Source organism: Chiloscyllium punctatum, chromosome 33 (assembly GCF_047496795.1).
Source record: "Chiloscyllium punctatum isolate Juve2018m chromosome 33, sChiPun1.3, whole genome shotgun sequence".
Lineage (NCBI taxonomy): Eukaryota > Metazoa > Chordata > Chondrichthyes > Orectolobiformes > Hemiscylliidae > Chiloscyllium > Chiloscyllium punctatum.
In genome coordinates, this window is record NC_092771.1 from 68,339,734 (window position 1) to 68,360,858 (window position 21,125).

Below are 21,125 nucleotides of genomic sequence, written 5' to 3' on the forward strand. Positions count from 1 at the left end.
GCTAGTCACCGAGCTACTGTGTCACCTGGTGGTGCAGGTTCTCAGTTCCTTGAAAGTGCCGTCACAGGTAGACAGCGCAGTGAAGAAGGCACTTGGTGATCTTCCCTTTATTGGTGCGTGCTTTGTGTCTAAACAGTTTCACGATGCGTTGCATCTGTACAGGACATTGGTTTGGCCACTTTTGTAATATTGCCTTTAATTCCAGTTTCCCTGCCGTCGGAAAGATGTTATCAAACCTGAAAGGGTACAGAAGAGATTTAAAAGAATGCTGCAAGTGTTGGAGGATTAGAGTCTCAGGGAGAGTTTGAATAGGCTGGGGCTATTTTCAAGTGTTGAGGCTGAGGGGTGACCTTAAAGGGGTTTATAAAATCATGAGGGGCATAGATAAGGTAAACAGTCAACGTCTTTTACCCAGGATAGGCGAGTCCAAAATTAGAAGACAAAGGTTTAAGGTGAGAGGGGAAAGATTTAAAAAGGAACATGAGGGACAACATTTTCATACAGAGACCGCTGTGTGTATGGATTGAACAGCCAAAAGAAGTGATGGAGGCAGGTACAGTTACACCATGTAAAAGACATTTGGATGGATACATGCATGAGAGATGTTTAGACGTAAATGGGCCAAATGCTGGCAAGGGGAACGAGATTTATTTAGGATATTTGGTTGGCATAGACGACTGGACTGAAGGATCGTTTTCTGTACTGTACATCTCTGAGACTCTATTGCCTTTTGAGTGTATAACACAGGAACAGGAGGAGGCTACTCAGCTTCTGAATTCTGTGAGTCAGATTGTTTGCTCAATTACTGAGAGCAAAATACAAAAATACGTCATTCAGATTTTGATGGTGATTTACAGAATCAGGAGAATTGCTTTTAGTCAACAGAAGCTGTAATGAATGTGAAGAGGCTATTCAGTCCCTCAGTTCCATTCCACAGGAGCAGGAGGTGAGCACAGAGCTATTGGAGCCTGTTAATCTGGAGCAGGAGGAGGACATCCATTTTCACAGACTTGGGATCAGGAAGCAGTCATTCAACTGCTTGAGACTGGGACACAGGAACAGGAGGGAGTCATTCAACTGCTTGAGACTGGGACACAGGAACAGGAGGGAGTCATTCAACTGCTTGAGACTGGGACACAGGAACAGGAGGGAGTCATTCAACTGCTCGAAACTGGGGCATAGGAACAGGACGGAGTCACTCAACTGCTCGAGGCTGGGACACAGGAACAGGAGGGAGTCATTCAACTGCTTGAGGCTGGGACACAGGAACAGGAGGGAGTCACTCAACTGTTGAGACTAGGACACAGGAACAGGAGGGAGTCACTCAACTGCTTGAGAGTGGGACACAGGAACAGGAGGGAGTCACTCAACTGCTCAATACTGGGACACCAGAACAGGAGGCAGTCCCTCAACTGCTCGAAACTGGAACACAGGAACAGGAGGCGGTCGTTCAACTGCTCGACAATGGGACACAGAAACAGGAGGGAGTCACTCAACTGTTGAGACTGGGACACGGGAACAGGGAAAGGAACAGGAGGTCGTCACTCAACTGTTCGAAACTGTGACACAGGGAAATCTGGAGGCTAGTGAGGCCCCAGGATCCTGTTACACAGGAACAGGAGGAGGGGACTCACTCCCCACCAGTATGGGACACTGGGAGAGAAGGGGCGTTTGCTTGGAACAAACATAAATACATGAAAAAATGCTTTCGTGGTCCATTCAATCCTGCCCCACCATTCACTAAGACCACGGTTGATCTGATGGTGATTCCCTCATTCCATTTTACAGAGATGCCCCTCTCTGCAGCCTCTGCTCCATTTGTTGGTCATGTTGCAGACAGAGATGCTGTAACAACAGTCAGCATCACTCATCCAGAGGGTCGGGTCTAATCGGATGAGTCAGGATTTGAAGGGTCCAATAACAAGAATGAAAACATAAAATAAAGGTATAGCCAGATGTTTAGTTCTCTCACATTCGCAATCAAACTCACATAAACAGCCCATCCATAATACATTCGGGATGGAGCACTGTGTAGATATGGCTAGCGTACTGCTGAATGCAACCCAACAATATCCAGAATGGAACTCTGTGCAGCCCACACCAATACTTGATCTATATTCCTGGGATAAATGTCCAGCGTGGGGAGATGTGCAGACCTCACTGGTTTATTCATATATAAACACAGGTTGTTCCAGTTTTCGGTAACACTGTGTTAGATCACTGCCCAGTGTGGGGAACCTTGCTGGAAGTGACAGGATGTGCAGCTCCCATCCAGTTACAGCGCCATATCTCCACTGTACCTTGACAAGTTTTGATGCAGATGTGAAAATCATAGCAAGGGAGAGATGTGAATGGAAACAGTTGAAACACCAATAGTTCTGATTAAGGCGAGTATCCCACAAGTATTTAAAGATGAAATAACTGAGATATTATCCGATGAGGTTCTGTGACTGGTACAAGGAAGTAAGAGGGGGTTAGTTAGTTGCCTCCAAATCATCAATGGGAATTAGAGGAACAAATATGCAGGGAAACTGGTGAGAGTAGCAGGATCATTAGGATTGTCATAATAGGTGATTTAAATTTTCCTAACATAGACTGGGACATCCAGCTGGTTAAGAACTTCGATGGAACGTAATTTCTTAAGTTTGTTCAAGAAAGTTTCCCAAGCAGTATATAAAGGGTCCTACACGGGAAGGGACAAACTCGACCTACTTTTGTGAAATAGGTGACGGTGGTAAAGTGGGGGAGTATTTTGGGAAAAGTGACTGGCGTTGTATTAATTTTAAAATAGTTGTGGGAAGGACAAAATTGGTCCACAGATTCAAGTTCTAAATTGGGGCAAGGCATATTTTGTTGGAATTAGACAGAGGATTGCAGGGGTTAATTGGAGTAGTTTGTTTTCAGGTAAAAGGATATCGGGTACGAGGGAGGGCTGTAAACGTGAGATAGCTCGAGTTCAAGGTTTATATATTCCTGTGAGGGTGAAGTGAAAGTGAGGGTGGAAGAGAAAACCCTGGATGACAAGAGATATTGAGGCTCTTACCAGCAAAAAGGAGGCGTGGCTCAGGTACAGGCAGCTGGAATTAAGGGAATCCCTGGAGGTACACTGGGGATACAGGAGTTTACTGAAGAAGGAAATCAGGAAGGCGAAAAGGGAGTATGAGATAGCCTTGGCTGAGATGATTAGAGTGAACCCAAATTCACTATAGTAAAGAAAAAGAACAACTAGAGAGAGAATAGGACGCCTTAAAAACCAAAATAGGCACGCATATGTAAAACTACAAGAGATGGTTGAGGTCCTCAATTTCCCCTCTGTGTTTACCATGAAGAAAGACATGAAGTCCTGTGACCTTTGGGAGGTTAATTGTCATATCTTGGTACTGTCGAAATCACATTAGAGGTGCTGCTGGACATATTAGAGTGCACAAAGTCAGATAAATCTCTTGGTCTTCACCAGATATATCCAAGAGCACTGCAAGAGGTGAGAGAAGACAGGGGCCAAGGTCCCGGAAGACTGGGCGGTAACAAATATATAGTGCCCTTCTTCAAGAAGGGCTGCAAATAAATGCCTGGGAAATACAGACCAGTAAGCTTCACATCTGTTTGTGGTAAACTACTTGAGAAGGTTCTGAGGTACAGATATGCATGCATTTGGAAAGACAGAATTTGACTTGGAGCAGTCAGCATAGCTTTGTGCATGGCGGATCATGCCTTACAAATTTTATTAGGGTTTTTTGAGGAAGTGACTAGGAAAGTTGTCGAGGGCAGGGCGGTCAACATAATCTATATGGATTTCAGTAAGGCCTTTAGTAAGATTCCACATGAAAGGCCGCTCTAGAAGGTTAGATCGCACAGACTCTAAGGTAAGCTGGCAATTTGGCGACGCAATTGGTTTGACATTATAAAGCAAATGGCTATGGTGGAGGTATGCTTGTTGGACTGGAGGCCTGTGACTAGTGGAGTGCCTCGGGGTCGGTACTGTCTCCATTGCTGTGTGTTATCTAGATCAATGATTTAGACGAGAGTGCACAATGCAGGTTAGTAAGTTTGCAGATGGCATTAAAATAGGAAGTATTGTTTACAGTGAGGAACATTATCAGAAATTGCAGCACTACCTTGATCAGCTGGGGAAGTGGGCTGAGAAATAGCAAATGGAGTTTAATATAGATAAATGCAACATCTTTCATTTTGGAAAGTCAAATTCAGGTGGGAGTTTAATGGTGAATGAGAGAGCCTTAAGGAGTGTAGTGGAACAAAAGGATGTTGGATATCAGGTGCATGGTTGTCTGAATTTTAGTCGCAGATATACAGGACAGTGAAGAAGGTTGTTGGCACACTGGCCTCCATCAGGGCATTGAGTATAGTAGTTGGGACGTTCTGTTGCCGTTGTACAGGATGTTGGTAAGGCTGCAGTTGGAGTATTGTGCTCAGTTTTGTTCACCTTGCCCTAGAAAGGATATTATTGAACGAGAAAGAATGTACAAGAAATTTACAAAGATGTTTCCTGGGCTAAAGGGTCTGCATTATAGGGAGAAGTTGGGCAGGTTAGAACATATTTCTTTACAGCATAGAAAACTGAGGGGGACTATATAGAAGTGTACCTCTTATCAAATCATGAGAACCATGCATAGGGTGAATATTTCAATTTTTTTTGCAAGGTTGGGAAACCAAGGACTAGAGGACATCTGTTAATGTTTGGAGGGGACAAAAATAAAAAGGAACCTGAGGGTCAACGTTTTCACACAGACTGTGTTTTGCCTTTGGACTGAGCTGCCAGTGGAAGTGGTTGAGGTGGGTACAATAACAACATTAAAAAGGTATTTGGATAAATACATGGATAGGAAAGGAGCAAGGGCAGGGAAATGGGGTGAGTGTGGATGCACATTTTGGTCGGCATCTACCAGCTGGGCCGAAGGGCCTGTTTCCATGCAGTAAATACGTGTGTTTCAGGATAGGGACAGAGAGGGACAGACTAAGAAAAAATGTTATGGAAAGATATGTTCACAGGTTTTAGAATGCTGATATGAAGACATTTCGATAGTATCATGCAACACGGGTCAGTATTATGAAGAATTATGAGTGAATGGAATAATGCTGTGAGTTCAGGTGATGGGGAGTTTTGAATGAGCATTTGTTCTGCAACTTTGTAACTGGGAATGAGGACAGCAGAGTCTTCGGCTCATTGAACAGTAATTTGTCTCAGTGTCATTTTCATTGAGTGTGACAGAGGGATTGTCTGTACGAAGCTGAGCTAGTTTCCTGGTGCTGTCCTATCGAACTCACCTCATTAAATAACACCCACCCCACCCAGCTCTCATTGAATGCCAGCCCGATTCTCCCATCCATCATGATTGGAGGTACTCACAGTCGCCAGGATTTCCCTAGATATTCCGTGTTCCCTGTCGCTGGTGCCATCTTTAAAAGGCCAAGGGGCACACGGCTGAACTTTCTCAGTTTGGAGCTGCCCTGTACAGTTTACCCCGATCATGGCAGATAGTTTGTTGACCGTGCATGGTGTGCATAGTGGATGGGCTAGTGCAGAGCGGGGCCATTGCCTTCTCAGAGGGGGCCATACCAGCAGACCCACCGAGCATGGTCTGTGCTCACCACCGAATTTGGTGTAGCATCTGCGGCCTGAAGAAATGTCCAGCAAAACAGGACAAGCATCAATAACCTTCTCCGCTCTGTCAGGGTAATTGGTCACCGTATTCTCTCTGCTCCCTCACACTCACTGTATATCTGTTATAGCACGACCAAGGCTCATGCTCCACCACTCTCACTGCTGCATGCGACAGCTTCGCTCTCTCTCTCTCTCTCTCTCGTCTTTGCAATACCCCCCAACACAGTTAGAGAATATTCTGGAGAACACCGAATATGGAATGTTCCAGATAGTGTTCCAACTAATGCCCAGTTTCAGGAAAATGGCAGTGCCCCTGTGTATAACCACATAAGAGGAAGGAGTAGAGATGCACGTTTTCCAAATCACACATATTTCAACCATGTTGAGGCCACTCAGCCTTTCAAATGTGTTTCAGTCATTCAACCCTCTGCGTTCCTGTCATTGTCCAGACAGCACTCAGGCACTTTTACCCCAATTTTCTTCAAGCGCCTGTTTGAGGGCATTTCCAATGGAACGCACTCTCCTAACAGTATATTCTATCAACTGTATACTTTCATGCAACAGTCAGCATGCTTTACACGGGCCAAACAAAAATATACTTTTATTTTATGGTTATAGATATCCAATCACACTGTGTAATTCTGGTTATTTCAGTTGACTCACCATAATGATATTAAACCAATAAACAACTTCTAAACCCGTCTTGTTATAAAATACAATTTCGAGCAGAGAATGTTTTTACCCTTGCTGGGCCCAAGGGCTTTTATCCACACTGTAAGGATTCTACTAATTCTAAATCACTCAAGTAAGACACATCCCTTGCTGCCCACAGTTTAAACCTGGAATCCATTATCCCAGGATGACAACCCGGTATACCAATTATAGGGATAAGAAACATGGTTTTGACTGTATTGCCCTCAATCTGACACATTGTCATTCATGCTTTAACAGTATTGATAATTATTGGGTTAGGACAATACTTCATAAATGTTATATCCGTTATCTGAACTGTACCACTTTCCTTGAAAGTGTGAACTCTACCCATCCCCGGCTATAGTTTAACACTGGTTAATACCAGAAAAATCCAACAAAATTTCTTTAAGGGAGAAATATGATCATCTAAACATCCAGCTTTCTTTAAAATATCCACAAAGTTTTCGCTTTCTCTGGAGAATCAGACGAGTTCATTGATCCATTCAAAGCAAAACAGAGCACCGCTGGGAACCTTAAGGAATACTGAATCCCGAGTTCCCTTACTCTTCTCTTGATATCATCAAAAGGTTTTCTTTCCTGAATCACGGATGCTGAAAAGTCATAAAAGAACATAATCCTGGATCTCTCGTGAATTAAAGCCATCGGAAACCACACTGAGCTTCCATCAATCTTTGTTTATCCCTGTAACTATGTAACCGCGCAAGGACAGGGCAAAGGCGTTGGTCTGAGTCTAACCAACGTGCCGTAACCCAATGAACTTCAGCTTTGAAGTGAAGGAATCACAGCAGCCAGATCAAAGCTGACCACCTGCCGTCTGGCCCAGCAGATCGACGATGTGAACATTCTTCCTGTCCCTGTTCTCGAGGTGGTCATCTTGTTCAGTTAAGGTATGGACCTGTATTTCAAGGGGAAGGATCCTCTCCCGAGAGGAATTGATCGCAGTCTCTGTCAATGCAGTTCGGCACTTGACATTGTATGTTCTGTTTCCAAGGCTGTCTCGTTGCTGCTCATGTTTTTGGAGCACGTCTGAGAGCGGTTCTAGCCACAGCTGGACTTCTGTTCAGTCATGCCTTCAATCATTTCACTTAAGTTGGTGAACTCATTGACCAAGGGCTGGTGAGCAACTGGGTCTATTGAACAAGCAGAATGGGTTGCAGCTACAGCCTCAGGCCTGCTCGATGCTTCTGACGGGCGCACCGTGTGTTGTGACTTGCTCGATCCTTTCCCATGTTTTGTCATTTCCACTTGACGAAACGGGATTAGTAAAGATTCTATCGCTCTTTTTAGTGTTGAATGTTAAGTAACTGGCTGCGATGGGAACTGTTAGAGAACCACTTTGCCTGTGCTCTGATGCAGACCCCAGTAAAACAGACCTTCCAGATCACCACCATCTGGGCTTCCCCGTTAACATTTTATCGATATTACCATTTCGTTTTGAATTATTTTCCTGGATGTTCTGGAGCAGTGTCATTTGGTACCACTGTCTACATTTACCCCTATACCGCATATTATGCCAATCCCTGATAATCCTCGACACCGTTGTTATTTATGAACCTACTGTCTATGCCTCAAAATTATTCAATATCTCTGCCTCCAATGCTCTGTGGGGAAGAGAGTTACAAAGAACCACAACACTGAGAGAAAAAAAATAAAACGCAAGATCTGAGTGTGAGATTATTTTTTCTTTGTCTCCTTCTCTGAGAAAGAATATAATTACGTTAGAAGCAGTTCGGCGATGTTTCACTTCACGCATTCCTGGAATGAGTACCTTATATTATTAAGGATTAAACAGGTCACCCTTGGAAAGAGAGATGATCTTATTGAAACATACAAGACCTAGATGAGAGTGGATCAGATAGACACCCACTGGGTATAGTCTAAATTTCTTGTCATTTTCACAGAATCTCTACAGTGTGTAAGCAGGACATCCCACCATCACTCCACACTGACCCGCCAAACAGCATCCACCAGACCTGCACCCCTACCCTATCCAAGTAACCCTGCATTTCCCATGACTAACCTACCTAACCTACACATTCCTGGGCACGATGGGTAATTTTTGCATAGCCAATCCACTCTAAGCTGTGGATCTTTGGACTGTTGGAGGAAATTGGAGCATTGGGAGGAAACCCTCACAGAAAACTGCAGAGAGAATGCTCAAACTCCACACATAGCGTCGCCTGAGGTTATATTGAACGCAACTCCTTGATGATGGGAGGGAGCAGTGCTAACCAGATATCCATCATGCACATCCATCAGTTCTATTAGTTATTTGTGGCTGACTAAAGAAATCTGCCTGACTTGTTCCTGTCACTGAACCTGACGCAGTCTGAGAAATTTATGATCGGCCATATCACCAACCTGGATACATTTAAAGTTTACTAGAATAGTTCATCCACTTTTCTAACACCTTCCACCCCGACCTCAAATTTACCTGGACCGTCTCAGACTCCTCCCTCCCCTTCCTAGACCTCTCCATTTCTATCTCAGACGACCGACTCAACACGGACATTTACTATAAACGGACCGACTCCCACAGCTACCTAGATTACACCGCTTCCCACCCTGCTCCCTGTAAAAACGCCATCGCATGTTCCTAATTGCTTCGTCTCCGCCGCATCTGCTCCCAGAGAGACCAATTCCAATACCGAACAACCCAGATGGCCTCGTTCTTCAAAGACCGCAATATCCCCCCAGACGTGGTTGACGATGCTCTCCACCGCATCTCCTCCACTTCCCACTCCTCCGCCCGTGAACCCAACCCCTCCAATCGCCAGAAGGACAGAACACCACTGGTCCTCACCTACCACCCCACCAGTATCCAGATACATCATATCATCCTTCATCATTTCCGCCACCTCCAAACGAACCCCAACACCAAGGATATATTTCCTTCCCCACCTCTATCATCGTTCTGGAACGACCAGTCCCTCCGCAACTCCCTCGGTAGATCCACACCCCCCTCACCAACCCAACCTCCGCTCCTGGCACCTTCCCCTGCAACCGCAAGAAATGCAAAACATGCGCCCACACCTCTCCCCTCACTTCCCTCAAAGGCCCCAAGAGATCCTTCCATATCCATCAGAAATTCACCTGCAACTCCATACTCATCATTTACTGCATCCGCTGCATCCGATGTGGCCTCCTATACATTGGGGAGACAGGCCACCTACTTGCAGAACATTTCAGAGAACACCGCTTTGACACCCGCACAAACCAACCCAAACGCCCCGTTGCTGAACACTTTAACTCCCCCTCGCACTCCGCCAAAGACATGCAGGTCCTTGGCGTCCTCCATCGCAAGACCGTAGCAACACGACGCCTGGAGGAAGAGCGCCTCATCTTCCACCTAGGAACTTTCCAACCACAAGGGATAAATGCAGATTCCTCCAGCTTCTTCATTTCCCCTCCCCTCAACTATTCTCAGTCCCTCAGACTCAGCACCTCCTTCTTGAGCTGCAATCTTCTTCCCGACCTCTCTGCCCCCACCCGTCTCCGGCCTATCACCTTCACTTTAACATCCTTCCACCTATCGTATTCCCAACGCCCCTCCCCCAAGTCCCTTCTCCCTACCTTTTATCTTAGCCTGCTTGGCACACCCTCCTCATTGCTGAAGAAGGGCATATGTCCGAAACGTCGATTCTCCTGCTCCTTTGATGCTGCCTGACCTGCTGCGCTTTTCCAGCAATACATTTTTAATCTACATTTTAAATTTGTTGGGAGCAGTGGAAAAGTGGGATAAAAATGAAACAATGACACCCTCCAACCTCAGTCAGAGCAGGAATTTGGAGAAATTATTTATTTCAGTGGGAATTCTCTTTCCCGGAAGTTTGGGATAGCTGAATCTTTATATTATATCGAGGCTGGCTTCGATATAATATAAAATGATTGTCCACAAACAGGTGAATAAGGGATAATAGTGCATCGGGAGCAAAGTGCAGCTGGGAACACAATGAGATGAACCACAACCTTATTTACTGGTGGAGTAGTGTCAATGGGCAGAATGGTCCATTCATGTGCCTCAGTCCCATGTTCTGATGTTACGTTCAACCCTTCAGATCTGCTCACATAGGCACATCGAGGCCACTCCGATGGTGAGGTGTAGTTTCGGAAAACTACTTGGAAAATCCAGGCTGAGTCAGGAACTGACCCCCACCCCCAAGCTCTCTTTCCAGGCTTCCCCTCTCTGTAACATCTGTTCCAGATGTGGGTCATGTTACAGACCTAGATACGCTGGGTACACAGCCCCCATACCCCACCTACGGTTAATGTAAACAAATCATCTGCTGTCCCTGAATGCAACATTGTGCAACATGACTTCCAGGAAAATAACTTGTTAGTTTCCAATAGCGTAACATGTGAAATTAATAAATAGGAACGGAAGTAGGTCATTCGCCCCTTAAGCTTGCCCTGTCATAAAATAAGAACATGGATGATCTACTCCAGGGCTCAACTCCACTTTCTTGCCGACTCCTGTATCTCTTCACACTTCTCTGGATTAGGGAATTCCAGATATTCACTACCTTCTGAGAGAAGGCATCACTTTGCATCTCAGATTGAAATCGATGTTCCTTATTCGGTATCTATATCATTGAGTTCGGCACTCTGCCCAGGAATGGGAGCAACTTCTCAACATCTACCTTCTCAAGCCCGCTCTGTATCTTATATATTTCAGCAGTATCCCTCTTCATTCATTTAAACCCCAATGAATAATCACCTCACCATTATAGAGATTCTGAATAACTCAACCCTTTCATCTCTGGAAGCCGGTTAATGATCCAACCTAGTTACTTGCTGCAACAGCATGCTGACGTTATGTTTCATATTCAGGAAGACTCCAATCACTTTGCACTCCTCCTTTTCTGGAAGTCCTCTCCATTTAATAACAGCCTGCCTTTTGGTTCTCAGTGTCTTCCACAAACTCGGATGTATATTGCACTCACCTCCCTCCTTCAGGCTGTCAGTATAGATTGCAATAACTGATGCCATCGGACTGATATGTGTGGTGATCCAGCAGATACACCTTTATCATAAAGATCCATTAATCCTGACTCACCGATTTCTATGTGTTAACCAGTCATCATCGCATGTTAATACATTATCCGTCATCCTACGAGCTTCCGGCTTGAGTAAGATCTTTTATTTTGTAATACCCTGTCGAAAATCTCTGAAAAGCCTCTTGTCTACCAGATCCCCTTTATCAAGTCCGCTTGTTATATTTCCAGGCATCTCCATAAATCTTTGCATGATCTTACAGGGCAAAATATAATTTCCCTTTCACAAACCCACACTGACACTGCGTGAGGCTTTTCTTAATGTCCATGCTGGCCAGGTTTTCCAAACGAAACTAGCTCCATCTGCTTTCATTTGACCCATAGGCCTCTAAATGTTTCCCATTCGTATGTTTGTCCAAATGAGTTTTAAATGTTATAGCTATATTGGCATCTACCACTCTTCCTCTGAAAGCTCATTCTATACCCGTACCACTCTGTATAAAAACACTGCCCCTGCGTCCCTTTTAAATCTTCCCCCTTTCACCTTAAACCTATGCCTTCTATGGTTGAACTCTCCCCTCCTGTGGAAAAGCCCTTGGCTATTCACCCGATGCGTACCTCTCTTGATTTCATAAACTTCTATAATGTCAGCCCACAACCTTCTACACTCCATCTGATACTAACTTCAAGAACAAGCATTTAAAGACAAGTGCTGCAAATTTGAAACTATATTAAACATGACAGTAAAACAATACACAGCCAAAACTTCATACTATTATTTGTTTTTGTCCATATTACAATACTGAGGCAGCATGAAACGCTTATTTAGTGCCAATAACAAGTCACGCACCTGAATTTATTTGTCTAACGGGGGTGATGATCTCGACAATGAAAACGTAACTATGGCCAGATTTATATAATACCATATAGTCAACATTCCCCCACCTCCCAATGATCTTTTGTGCTTGTGTCTTCCTTATCTTGCACTCAATAGAGAGAACCCCTTTCCCCATCGCATCTTAATTTAAACCCGTTTCACAGAATGTTCTTTTATCTTTTGCCACACCCTCTTTCCCCTGTCACCCATTCCCTAACTCTGGCTAGGGATTTAAAGCACATTTTCCAATCATTTTGAGTTCTGAAGAAGTGTCACACTAGACTTGAAACACTAATTCTGTTTCCCTGTCTCTGCAGATGCTGGCAGACCTGCTGAGTTTCTCCAGAAATGAATAGGGGCACAGAACAAATTTTCAATTAAAAAATAGCGATCGATACTGGAAATAAAAATATTAAAAATTGCTGGAGAAACAGAGAGCTTTGTAGAAGATTCAATGGACTTGCAAGTTTATATCTGCATTCACTCCAGAAGATGCTGCAACATCATCAGCAATTTCTGTTTTTGAACAATTTCCAACGACATATTGTCAAAGATGCCCAAACATCCTGTCGAACATGGAGTGCCGTACACTGGTGACAAGTTCCTTGACTCTGGAACTGCGTAAGGCTGGCATCACTGACACTGCAGTGCTCTGAATTATGGTCAGGGAGAAAAACAGAAGGAAACATATTCACTTCAAATACAGAAGATGGCATTACTGAAAGGAAAAGATTCAGATTCGTACCTTAAATTGATTGAGTTAAAGTAACAAATTGGAAGCGTGACACCATGGAAAAAATTTCAGCAGAATGAGAATATGAAAATGGAAGTGTTACCGCATCAGAAACCAGAGTAGGTCACTGAATACAGGGCTGTTGGGTGAATGGGTCTTGATGTTAACTGGGGGACAGTCAGTAGAATTGAATTGTAGATATTGCAGATTAAACTGGGTTATCTTCTGATGCTGTAGGTCACAGCAACAACAGCAGAAGCAGAATTGTATTCAATGACAATCTGTAACCTTTCCCTCAGGATAATGCCTCAGTCCACCATTACCCTCAAGCTGATCTATAGTTCAGTGACAAGTGTGGGTGAACATGCCAGGGTCAGTACCATGTGTACCTTTACCTGATGACAACCCATTAAAGCTACCGCAATTGGCTGGTTACTCTGGAAACAGCAGAACTAACATCTTGTACAGAGGCAGAAATTATACCACGAGTAACAAATCAGATTGAAGCACTGTCATCCTGCCAAATCCAAGCATAAATGTCGATGGACCATTAAACAACGTACTGGAGGAGAGGACTCCACAAATATCCCCATCCTAAATAATGGAACAGTCCTGTACATCAGTGTAAAAGTCAAGTATGTGGTGTCTGCACTGTCCTCAGCCAGACGTGTTGAGTGGATGTTCCAACTTACCCTATCATGATGCCCACAGAATCACAGATGACAGTCTTCAACCATTTCGATTCGCTGCACGTGACATGAAGAAACCGCGAACACAGTAGATACAACAAAGGCAATGGGCCCTGAACCCATTCCTGCAATGGGACTGAAGACTTGTGCTGCACAATAAGCCGTGTCACTGGGGAAGCTGTTTCATTTCAGCTCCAACTCTGACATCTCCCTGGCAATGTGGAAAATTACTCAGCTATGTCCAGTTTCCTAAGAGGGGAATAAATACAATCTGACCAATTACCACTCCATCACTCCTATCACGACAGTCAAATTGGTGGGAGTTCTATATGACAGAGCTGTCAAGTAGCACAGAAATAACCTGCTCAGTGTGGTTTCAGATAGGTCTCCATGTGGAGATGGTGCTGTTGTGGAATTATCATTGGATTACTAATACAGACCAGGCTCATGCTTGGGCAGCTGGTGGAAGATAAAAACAATTATTAACATATCAAGATCTAAAATCTGGTGTCAGTAATAGTGATCTTGTGTCCAATGTTGATTGTAAACATCGATTTCCTTCCCCAATGTACTTTCAGGAAGTGAATCTCCTGTGCTTTCCTGGTCTGGCCTAAAAGTGACTCCAGACGCACAGACATGTGATAAACTCTTCAATAGTCTCTAAAACGGCCAAGCAAGAGACTCAATTGTATCAACTGCTCCGAACTCTTAAAGAATATACCCGGAGAGAACACCTGGCTCCAACTTTGGTGTCGGAAAAGGAAACGGGAAACATCGTTCTGTTGACCCTGCAGAGACCTCCTTCCTAACGTCTGACGTTTGTAACAACACTTACTGAGCTTTCCCACAAACTGTACAGGAACTTCGGGAAATGAATACGTCACACAACACATCGAGCTTTCTCTGTGCAAGTTAATGGTCGAACATCTCCTTAATGCAGTTTTACCCATACAATATTCATATCCCTTAATATGTTTAAACATTGTGAAATATAAAGTGAGAACAGCTGTAGTCCCTTCAGCCCATCAATTTTGCTCCTCCATTCAATATACAGGCAGTTCTCAGATAACGCATGTTGATTAAATACAATTTGGTTGCAATGTGATTCATGAACCTTTTTCCATAAAGTGAATTCCCGTTCACTGTGACGCAATTCCTTGCCGGGAACCAACTGAACAGCAAAACCCAGCCTCAGGATCCTCTGTCTGCAAAATGTACAATCAATGTGTCCAGCTAAAACAGGAATGTAATCCGCTCTGGAAGCCTTGAAACTGAGGCTGAAACGGGGAATTGTAGTATCCATTTAGAAAGAACTTTATTTCAAACTGCGGAAAGAATCTTGAGGAGAACTAGAGTTTCCCCATCGGCATCACGTGGTCAGTCAGCCTCACGTGCTTTCTGGTGAAGGATGTGGTGAAAGGTAGTATGTGTAGTCAGTGTAGTCGCTGCTGTAGTCAGTGACCTGTATTTTGAAAGTGTTACATTTACGGCTCTGTTTTATTACCATATGGGACTTAAAGATTTATTTAGACTGTGCTAGTATGTGTGTTAGACTAAATTAAATTTTTGGCTTTAATAATATTTTTGGGGGTTCGCCCCTTACCCTCTTTTTCCCATAGACCCCATTATTAATATTGCACGATTTTGCACAACACGGTGTTGCACAGGAACACAGCTACTGAGTTATTGGAGAACAACCTGGATTGATAGGTGATCTTCCATCTTCACACGATACTCCGCTATCCTTTTAATTTCCAGAAATCCTTATTTATATTCAGTGCCTAGGTTTCCACAGCCTGAGCTGGGAGAGAGTACTCCTGGTTCGCCAGTCACTGAGTGAAGACATATATTCTCATCTCAATGCAAAGTGACCTCTCTGTACTTAATGCTGTGGCCCCTTGTCTGAGGCGTCCAAGCCAACTTCCAATCTGTCTCGCCCTGTCAGAGTTTTATACATTTCACCCTGATCACCACTCATTTTCCTAAATCCCATGGAATACAGATCCAGTCGCCCAAAACTCTGCTCCCACAACAAGCCTGTCATCCCAGAGATCAGTCTGGTCATCCTTCCCTGCTCTCCCTCAATGTCAGGTTTGTCCTTTATTGGGTAAGGAGACCAAAACTGCACACAATACTGTACAATGTTCGAGATGGGGTCTCACCAAGGCCCTGTACAGCTGCAGTAGGATACTCTTACTCCTGCACTCAATCCCCCTGAAATGAAGGTGAATACATCATTTATCTGTCTAAATGCTTACTGCTCCTACAATATTGCTTTAGTGACTGGTGTACAAGGTGATCCAGATTCTTTTCAATGTTACAGCTCCCCACTTGCTGGGTCTATGTACACTGGTCAGCGTGTCAATGCCATTCCCAGTATTGACTTCTGGCTTCAGATTCACTGTCACATGTACTCAGAGGGCTGCACGGAAATAAACGAAAATGCAGCTAAAGTTCCTTTATAGAACAACATGTTTCAAACATTCCCTTTTCAAATGAGAGGCTGTCATTCTATTGTTCCCATCAAAGTTCACAACATCTCATCTCTGCCATTACTCTCCATCTGCCCCGTATTTTCCCAGGAATTTCACTTGTCTCAGTCACTTTGGAGCTTTTTAACATCTTCCTCACAACTCACATGCTGATATCGTTTAGTGCTGTCAGCAGACTTGGGAATATTGCATTTAAGCCCGTCAACCAAATATATGATGTGTATTGGGAATAGCTGGGGCCCAAGACACGATCCTTGCTTTCTCCTCCTAGACTTCCATTTTAAAAAAAATGTTGTTTTATTCCTGCGCACTGTTTCCAGCCAGCTCTCCCATTCTAAAACCATGACCATACGTTAGACCGAGTCCCTCAGAATTCGAATTCCCACAATAGGCTTGGGGCTTTATCAAAAATCTTTCTGAGATTCCCTTCGTATTACATTGATACCTTCTCCATAATGTTGCTAAAAGCCACTTTCTCAAATATGATTCCCATTTCATAAATCTCTGTTGACTTTGTCTATGTACATTAATTTCTTTCCGATACTCTCTCTAAACTGTTTTGTTGTTAATTTCATTCTATTCCCTTTTTCTAACCAGACTAAAGATCCCTAGGAAGTTTTCTTTTTTATTATGTTTTCCTCTGTGAACGCATAACTGAAACTTTTGTTCCATAGTTCTACCATTACCCGGTCCTCAATTATCTGACATCAAACTGTTAGAAAGCTGCACATTTCTTTCTCTTAATTTTGCCATTAACATATTTTCCGAAAATATCACAATTTCTGTCTTATAGACTTTGTTAAGACATTCTTCAGAAACCTATCAAATCCTATATTAAGGTACTCACTGATTGGCCTTCTACAGCCATACAATCACAGAAGCAAAGACTCTGTACTATCAGAAATACAGCATGGTCTACATAAGGCCCACTTTCCGACACAATACGACTAGCCGTGAATCTTAAGGCATTTCAAGAGCATGACCGTGTATTTTCTAATAATTTTGACTTTGCCATGATATCTCCCCTCTCAAGAAGTGTACTTCAGACCCCAATACACACTGGCTGAAAAGCAATCCTCAGATCCTCACTAAACCGCAAACCCTTCATTTTAAAAGTGTGCCCCCTTGACTAAAAGGAACAACTGCTGTCCATCCAACCTGTCCTTGCTCCTCGTAATCCTATCCTTCAGAATCACGTCCCCCTCAGCCTCGTCTCCTCCAAACTAAACAACCGAAGCTTATCCAGCCTCTCCCTATAGCTGATATGCTCCATCCCAGGGAACATTCTGGTGAATCCCCTCTGCAAACCCTCGCATGCAGTCACATCCTTCCTGTAATATGGTCCCCGGAACTATACACAGTATTCCATCTTGGCCTCATCAAAGTTCTGCATAGCTCTTATAATCTGCGCCTCAATGTTTAGAGTCCCTTATACTTTCCCAAATTGTGTATTAACCTGTCCATTCACATTCAGGGATATGTGGAGAACCACCCTCTGACCTTCCTAGTGTGCTGCCATTCATTGAGTCCTCCCCCGTCTGGTTCCTTCTCCCAAAGTGTATCACCTCCTACTTATCAGGGTTACATTCCATCTGCCATTGATCTTTCCAGATGACCATTCCATCTGTATCTTCCCCTAACTTAAGGCCTTCCTCCTCAATGCCAGCCAACAGCCAATCTGCGTATCAAACACAAACTTACTTCTCACACTCCCCACCCCTCATCCATATTCACAGCGACATCATTTATGATTACCACAAATATTAAAGTTGAAAATCAGACAACATCAGGTTAGAGTCCAACAGGTTTGTTCGGAGGCACTAGCTTTCGAAGCGCTACTTCTTCATCAGGTGATTGTGCGCTTTGATGAAGAAGCAGCACTGTGAAAGCTATTGCCGCTGAATAAACCTGTTGGACTTTAACCTGGTGTTATGAGATTTACAGCATTGTCCACCTAGTCCAACATCAGCACATCCGAATTACAAACAATAAGAGATACAGCACTGATCCCTGTGGTATACCATTGGACACTGGCCTCCAATCACACAAGCAGTCAGCCACCACCTTGTGTCTCCTACCACTAAACTTCATTTGGATGCAATTTGGCAAGTCACTAATGAGACCTACCTGTTCCCTGGTTATTGTGTTCCGCTGGACACACTTGTAGAATATCTGGGAATTCTCCCTAATCTTGCCCTGCCAGCAGGTTTCCATGCCCCTGTGTTAGTTAGTCCCCTACGCGTGCAGAATTTCCTCCTTATTGCAGTCTTAAATGGTCTGTCCTTTTTCCTGCCATTATTTCCCTTGCATGTGGATTAGGCAGCCGGAGAAACATCCTGTTAATTTCCAACTTGTCACGTGTTTTGTGAATTTTATGCATTTCACAGTGACCCATCTCTAATTCTTTGAAACTCTAGAGAACACAGGCGGAGTTTCCTCATCACGCAATCTCGCCAATTGAGGGATTAATCTGGAGAATGTCCATTGACCTTTCTCTGTGGTCGGTGTATTCTTTCTCAGATTTGGTGACCAAAACTGTACTCAATATACCAGGTACAGTACTCACCAACACGCTGTTAAATTGCTTCAAAATGTCTTTACATCTATATTCTGACTCCCTTAAAGCAATGCAATCCAAACTTTAACTTACCACTTGCATATATTCCTCCAAATGCCCTTCACATTCATTGCATTTATGAACTCATTGTGTGAGTTCTTATAGAAAGCCTTCTGATAATCTAAAATATGCCAATTGTAATGGTTCCCCATTATCTATGCTGTAGGAATCAACTTCAAACAATTCCAAAGTTTGTCAAGTATGATTGCCCTTTCAGAAATGCACACGGATTCTCTCCAAAGTTGCTGTTAATTTCTAAATAACGAATATCACATCCTATATGATAGAGTCCAACAGTTTCCCCACAAATGTCAAGTTAATTGGTCTGTAGTTCTCCACACTATCTCTTCTTCCCTTTGTAGATGCTTGGGTCACTACCGTACATCTATAGTGCTTGGATTACGTTTACTAATGTCCATTTATCTACAACGGCTTCCAGACGATGCAGAATGCATTGGGTAATAGAACACAGTCATCGACAGTGCAACTAATACTTCTATTAGTAGTTTATTTCTGAAGATTTTGGTATGAACTACATCTGGTTTGTCATGGTTAACAATGCTCAATCCAGCTGCATGTTCAAGTAGAGCCTTGTTACTGATATAAATTGTCTTTATGTCTTTTAATCCACAAGTCCTATATAATGACATTGTATTTCTGGGTTATTTTCTGGATCTTCCTCCATGAAGACAGATGCAAAGTAACTGGTTATTTGCTTGGCCATTTCCCTGTTATCCATAATAAGCTCGTCTCTCCTGATTGCAGATTTCCACATTTGACTATGCTTCTCTCTTTCCTATGAAATATATAACATAGATTTATGCAGTCTTTGTGTTCCTGTTTGTTTGCATGCATGTTCGCTGTTTGATTTCCTTACCCGTTTCATGGCCCTTCTTTACTGGATCGTAAATTTCTGAGAATTCTCAGGATTCCACAATGTCTGGAATTCTTCTGAAGTCAATTCCTGTGATTCATGTAATCTTTAATTTATTATGCTAATCATTGTTAACTCACTTTCTCACGCATGGGTGTTTTACCTGAAATAAATAAAGATATTTTTCAGACTTCGTAGTATTTCTATAAATCTCCTGGTACTGACCAGATATATTCAGGAACACTGCAGGAGGACAGGAAAGAAATATCGGGGGCCCTGGTTGGTACTTTTGCATCAGCGGTAGCCAACGGGTGAAGTCCTGGAGGACTGGAAGGTAGTGAATGCTGTGCCCTTATTCAAGAAGGGCTACAAAGAAAAACCGGGGAACTTTCGACCAGTAAACCTAAAATCTGTAGCAGGTAAGTTACTTGAGAAGATTCTGAGGGAGAAGATATACATGCATTTGGAAAGACAGGGCCTTCTGAATGGGGGATTATGGCTCACACATTTGTTAGACTGCTTTGATGAAGTGACCAGTAACTTTGGCAAGGGCATGGTTGTATATATAGTCTATATGGATTGCAGTAAAGCCTTTAATAAGGTTCCCCATGGTACGCTGCTCTGGAAGGTTAGATCATATGGAATTGAGGGGGAGCTGGCAAATTTGGTCGAAAATTGGATTGATGATAGGAGGAAGAGGGTAATCATGGAAGGATGCTTGTCGGACTGGAGGCCTGTGAGAGTGGAATGCCTCAGGGGTCGGTGCTGCGACCATATATTCATATATTACACATATCTATGATTTAGATGAGAATGTACATGAGAATGTACATGTACATGAGAATGATTTGTAAATTTCAAGGTGACACTAAAACAGGTGGTATCGTGGACAGTGAGGAAGGTTATCAGAAATTTCAGAAATTACAGCAGTACCTTGATCAGGTGGGGAAGTGGGCCGAGAAATGTCAAATGGAAATTAATTCTGATAAGTGTAAGTTCTTGCATTTTAGAAAGTCAAATCAAGGCAGGAGTTTCATGGTGACTGGCAGGGCCTTAAGGAGTGCAGTGGAGCAGAGTGACCTTGGAATTCAGGTGCACGGTTTTCAGTAAGTGGAGTCCTAGGTAGACAAGGCACTGAAAAAGGCTTTTGACTCACTGGCCTTCATCAGATAAAGCACTGAGTATCGAAATTAGGGAGTTATGTTGCAGTTATACAAGATGTTGGCGGGTCCATACTTGCAGCGTCATGTTCAGTTTTGTTCACTTTGCTCGAGGAAGGATGTTATTAAACTGGAAAGAGTGCAGAAGAAATTTACAAGGATGTTGCCAAGACTCAATGGTCTGAGTTATAATGAGAGGTTGAACAAGCTAGTAGTTTTTACTTTAGAATGTATGAGGCTGAGGGGGATATGATAGTAGTGTATAAGATCATGGGAGACATGGATAGAGTCAATGCACTCAGTCTTTTTTTTCCCCAGGACTGGGCAATGACGGACTAGAGGGCATTAATTTAAG